The sequence below is a fragment of the Neophocaena asiaeorientalis genome, unplaced genomic scaffold, assembly GCF_003031525.2.
Source record: "Neophocaena asiaeorientalis asiaeorientalis breed wild unplaced genomic scaffold, Neophocaena_asiaeorientalis_V1.1 scaffold196, whole genome shotgun sequence".
Lineage (NCBI taxonomy): Eukaryota > Metazoa > Chordata > Mammalia > Artiodactyla > Phocoenidae > Neophocaena > Neophocaena asiaeorientalis.
In genome coordinates this window covers 2,814,723-2,821,256 of record NW_020173929.1, presented here as the reverse complement: position 1 = coordinate 2,821,256, position 6,534 = coordinate 2,814,723, and positions in this window count along the sequence as shown.

The window sequence follows — 6,534 nt, the reverse complement described above, 5'->3', positions numbered from 1 at the left end:
TTTTTTTTTTTTTTTTTTTGATGGGTGGGGCTGTGTTCCTGCCTTACTGGCTGTTTGGCCTGAGGCATCCAGCACTGGAGTTTGCAGGCAGTTGGATAGAGCTGGGTCTTGGTGCTGAGATTAGGACCTTCAGGAGGTCTCACTCCAATTAATATTCCCTGGGGTCTGAGGTTCTCTGTTAGTCCAGCGGTTTGGACTTGGAGCTCCCACCACAGGAGCGCAGGCTCGACCTCCAGCCTGGGAACCAAGATCCTGCAATCTGCGTGGTGTGGCACACACACAAAAAAGGAAATAAAGAAAGAAAGAAAAAGAGGAGCAGTACAATATCAAAGAATAAAAAACAAAATAAAATTAGAAAGATAAAAAATATATTAGGAAAAACAAAAATATAATTGAAACAACTGCAACAAGGTAAAATAAAACCACAAGAGAAAAGAAAAAAAGGGGGGAGGGGTGCAGAGGGAACAAAAGGAGAGAACAATAACAAAGTATAAAGAATAAAATAAAATTAGAAAAATAAAGATTTATTAGGAAAAATAAAAATATAAATGAATCAACTTTAGGTGGGGTTGGCTCTTAGGCAGGGGTGGGGGTGATGTTTGAGCGTGGGGCGGGGCCTCTGCTTAGGACCTGTGCAGAAGGGGAGAGGCAGCACGTGGAAAGGAGGTCCTCTGGAGTGTGGAGTTTGGAGGCGAGGCCCTGAGTGAGTGTGTGTGGTAGGGGTTAGGCCCATTGTGTTGGAGGGGGTCTCAGAGAGGGTCTCCGAGGATAGAGGTAGGGCCCTGGCTGGGGTGTGGGGTGGGGCCTGGGCTCTGCATGGCAGCAGGGAGGCTCTGAGGGCAGAGGATTAGGCCTGGGAGCCCATCTGGCTCCCTGGTGCCTAAATGGACAGGGAAAGCCCTGGTCCTTTTCCCTTCTGTTCCTTCGTGCCCCTCCCCCACCCTCTCCCCCAGGGTCTCCCCCGTCTCCGCTGGACCCCTAACTGTGGGTGGGTCCTGCTGTGTGTAGGAACTCCTCCCCTCCGCCAGCCACCCGTCAGGGATACGGTCACGTAGGTCCGACCTTTACTTTTGCTCCCCCTTCCCTCCCTCCCACTCCCTCAGGACCCGCGTGGCTGGAGGGGGCCTAGGTGGGCAGAGCATCGGGCCCGGGATCTCAGCAGGTTCCTGGGGACCCAAGTGGGCAGGGGAAACCTGGCCGCACTCCCTTTTGATCCTCTGTCCTCCCAGTGGTCCCCAATCTCCCCCTTTGGGCATGGAATCCCTTCCCCTCCCCCAGCCGCCCTTCAGGGGCTCCATTCTCGTCCCGCCTCCACTTCTCCTCCCCCTTCACTCCCCCCACGCCCCACGTCCTACGCGGTCATGGGGGTTCCTCCCGTCCCCTTAGGTGTCCATGGTCCCCGGTGCCCCACTTGTGAGGAGACGCGAATTCCGCGTCATCCTAGTACGCCACCTTGACTCCGCCCTCCACGTGTATCTTTTTGAATTACTGTTTTTGTTTTTTTCATATCTATACGTAGGAGTGGAATTGCTGGGTAGTTCTGTTTTTCGTTATTTTGGGAAACTTCCATACTGTTTTCCACAGTGGCTGCACCAATTTACTTTCTGTTTGGGGTTTTTTGTTTTTGTTTTTCATGAAAACAATGGAAATTCATTCTCTCACAATTCTGGAGGCTGAGTCCAAAATCAAGGTATTCCAGGGCCATGCTCCCTCCATAGGCTCTAGGGAAGAATCCTTCCTTGCTTCTTCTAGCTTCTGGAGGCTCCAGGTGTTCCTTAGCTTGTGGCTGTAAAATTCCAATCTCTGCCTCAATCTTCATATGAGCTGCCCCTCCTCCTCCCCTTTGGTCTCTTTAGAAGCACACTGATCTTTGATCATCCCAGATGATCTCATCTGGAGACACTTGCAGAAAACTTTTCTCCAAATAAAGTCAACTTCACAGCTTCCTGAGGTTAGGACATGGACATATTCTTTTAGGGACCATCATTCAACCCACTATACTCTTTAAAATGTGAGTTTTACTTAAACATATAGTTTCATAATGCAATTCATTCAAGAGCAGAAAATACAAGGACAATTTAAAATAGCATACTTTAAGCAAACAATAACAAAGCAAAACAACAAAAATAAAAACGACAATGCAAAATTCACTTTACAGTCAACTGAGAGAATAAGTATTTCCTTTGCAAAGAGTGTCATAGTCGAGCTTTCCACATGTGATTGATTAAAATTTTCAAAAACTCAAAAGTAGGGCTTCCCTGGTGGTGCAGTGGTTGAGTCCGCCTGCCGATACAGGGGACACGGGTTCGTGCCCCAGACTGGGAAGATCCCACGTGCCGCAGAGCGGCTGGGCCCGTGAGCCATGGCCGCTGAACCTGGGCGTCCAGAGCCTGTGCTCTGCAACGGGAGAGGCCACAACAGTAAGAGGCCCACGTACCGCAAAAAAAAAAAAAAGTATACGTAACTTTTTGAGTTCACCTCCACTAACCTTTCACATCTTTAAAACTCTGATAAGGATTTTAAAGCCTTCAATTTGTCTTATCAGATCACTGAAAATAGAATGTGGCCCTTTGCCTTTATCATGAACTAAGAGGCAAAGACATGGCCAAGCAGTTTGCCCATTGTTTTTCTTTCAGAATAGCAAGTGCTAAGAAATTCTTAAAACTCATTTCTGTGGCAGAGATTACAAATTAGACTGATGCCCCTTTATATGGGAAAGGAAAAAAATAATGTTTTTAAACTGAAATTCTACATTGAATTTGAAAGCAACAAGGTAATCTCTCAGTGGTTCTATAAGCCCAGAACAAGCCCTCATTTTAGAAGAGTAGTAGATTTTAAAACACCAGGAGTCGATTTTTAGAGAGCGGTGTGCCAGAAGACGAGTGAAAACGCATTTTAAGAAGGTGAGAATGTGAGAAATGAAAAGACATGTCCACACAAAAACATGTACACAAATATTCATAGCAGCATTATTCACAATAGCCAAAAAAGTAGAAACAACGCAAACATCTACCAACTGATGAATGGATCAATAAAAAAGCTTATTCATACAGTGGAATATTATTTGGCAATAAAAGGAAATGAAGTACTGATCCATGATACAACATGGAAGAATCTTGATAACATGATACTAAGTGAAAGAAGCCAGTCACAAAAGATCACATGTTGTTTGATTCCATTTAAATAAAATGTGTAACATAGGCAAATCTATAGACAGATTCGTGATGGCCAAGGGTTGCAAGGCAAGATTAAGTTGGGGTAATGGTGAGTGCTGCTAATGGGTACAAGGTTTTTTGGGGGGTGACAGAGATGTTCTAAAATTTATTGTGGTGTTGATTGCACAACTCTGTACCTATACTAAAAACCACTGAATTATACACTTTAAATGGGTGAATTTTATGGTATGTGAATTCTATCTCCAAAAAAAGCTGGGTTTTTTTTTTTTTAAAAAAGGTGTCAATGATTAAGTGTTTTAAACACTGCTAAGAGGCCAAGCAAGGTGAGTATGAGAATGGACCATTGGGCTTTGTGTGTGTGTGTGTGTGTGTGTGTGTGTGATGTGTGGTAAAATATACATAAAATTTACCACTTTAACCATTTTTAAGTGTACAGTTCAGTGGCAAATACATTCATGCTGTTGTGCAACCATCACCACCATCCATCTCCAGAATTTTTTCATCTTCCCAAACTGAAACTCTGCACCCATTATATAAGAATTCCTCATTTCTCCCTTCCTCCCACCCCTGGCAACCACCATTCTACTTTCTGTCTTTGTGTATTTGACTATTCTAGGTACCTCATAGAAGTAGAATCATACCATAGTTGTCCTTCTGAAGATAACACAAACAGGTGGAAAGATATACCATATTCATGAACTGGAAGAATTAATATTGTTAAAATGACCATACTACCCAAGGCAATCTATAAATTCAATGGAATCCCTATAAAATACCAAGGGCGTTCTTCACAGAACTAGGACAGATAATTCTAAAATTTGTGTGGAAACACTAAAGACCCAAAATAGCCAAAACAATCTTGAGAAAGAACAAAGCTGGAAGCACCATGCTCCCTGATTTCAAACTATACTACGAAGCTACAGTAATCAAAACGGTATATCACAAAAACAGACATATAGATCAATGGAACAGAAGCCCAGAAATGAACCCACACCTATCCAGGTAGTTTATATACAACAAAGGAGGTAATAACATACAATGGGGAAAACACAGCCTCTTCAATAAATGGTGTTGGGAAAATTGGACAGCTACATGCCAAAGAATCAAACTGGACTACTCCCTCACACCATGCATAAAAATAAATTCAAAATGGATTAAAGAGTTAAATGTAAGACCTGAAAGCATGAAACTTCTAGAAGAAAACAGGCAGTAAGCTCTTTGGTATTGGTTTCGGTAATATTTTTTTCAATCTGTCTCCTCAGGCAAGGGAAACAAAAACAGTAATAAATAAAATGAGACTACATCAAACTAAAAAGTTTTTGCACAGCTAAGGAAACTATCAACAAAACAAAGAGGCCCTACTCAATGGGAGAAGATATTTGTAAATGATCTATCTGATAAGCAGTTAATATCCAAAATATACAAAGAACTTACATAGCTCAATGTCAAAAAAACAAACAACTTGATTTAAATATGAGCAGAGGACCTGAATAGACATTTTTCCAAAGAAGACATACAGATGGCAATCAGGCACATGAGAAAATGCTCAACATCACTAATTATCAGGGAAATTCAAATCCAAACCACAATGAGATACACTTGTCAGCATGGCTAGTGTCAAAAAGACAACAAATAACAAGTGTTGGCAAGGATGTGGAGAAAAGGGAACCTTCGTGCAGTTGGTGGGAATGCAAATTGGTGCAGCCACTATGGAAAACGGTATGGATATTCCTCAAAACTTTTTAAAAAGATTACCATATGATCCAGCAATTCCCCTCGTGTGTATTTATCTGAAGAAAATAAAAACACTAATTCAGAAAGATATATACACCCCTATGTTAACTGCAGCATTATTTACAATAGCCAAGATATGGAAACAACCTAAGTGCCCATCAACAGACGAATGGAGAAAAAGATGTGATATATAATGGAATATTACTCGATCATAAAAAAGAATAACATCTTGCCATCTGCAACAGCACAGATGGACCTAGAGGGTATTATGCTAAGTGAAATAAGTCAGACAGAGAAAGACAAATTCTGCATGATTTCATTTACATGTGGCATCTAAAAACCAAAACAAACAATCATAACAAAGTTGCCAGAGGAGAGGGTTTAGCCAAGATATGGAAACAACCTAAGTGCCCATCAACAGACGAATGGAGAAAAAGATGTGATATATAATGGAATATTACTCGATCATAAAAAAGAATAACATCTTGCCATCTGCAACAGCACAGATGGACCTAGAGGGTATTATGCTAAGTGAAATAAGTCAGACAGAGAAAGACAAATTCTGCATGATTTCATTTACATGTGGCATCTAAAAACCAAAACAAACAATCATAACAAAGTTGCCAGAGGAGAGGGTGGTAGGGGGAGGAAAGAAATAGGTGAGGGAGATTAAGAGGTACAAACTTCCAGTTGCAAAATAAATGAGTCATAGGTATGAAATGTACAGTGTGGGGAATATAGTCAATAACTATGTAATATTGTTGTACATACATATCATAACCAGACTTATAGTGGTGATCATTTTTAAACGTACAGAAATACTGAATCACTACGTTGTATAACAGGAACTAACATCGTGTTGTAGGTTATTTATACATCATCAACAAACTCAGAAAAAGAGATCAGGAACTTCCCTGGTGCAACAGTGGTTAAGAATCCACCTGCCAATGCAGGGGATCCGGAAAGATCCCACATGCTGCGGAGCACCTAAGCCCGTGCGCCACAGCTACTGAGCCTGCGCTCTAGAGCCCGCAAGCTCAACAAAGACCCAACGCAGCCAAAATAAATAAATTAAGTAATTTTTTTAAAAAAAGAAAAAGAGATCAGATTTTTGGTTACTATCAGGTGGGGGTAGGAGAGAGGGGAACTGGAAAAAAGCAGTCAAAAGGTACAAACTTCTAGTTATAAGATAAATAAGTACTAGAGATGTCATGTACAATGGAAAACGGTATGGATATTCCTCAAAACTTTTTAAAAAGATTACCATATGATCCAGCAATTCCCCTCGTGTGTATTTATCTGAAGAAAATAAAAACACTAATTCAGAAAGATATATACACCCCTATGTTAACTGCAGCATTATTTACAATAGCCAAGATATGGAAACAACCTAAGTGCCCATCAACAGACGAATGGAGAAAAAGATGTGATATATAATGGAATATTACTCGATCATAAAAAAGAATAACATCTTGCCATCTGCAACAGCACAGATGGACCTAGAGGGTATTATGCTAAGTGAAATAAGTCAGACAGAGAAAGACAAATTCTGCATGATTTCATTTACATGTGGCATCTAAAAACCAAAACAAACAATCATAACAAAGTTGCCAGAGGAGAGGGT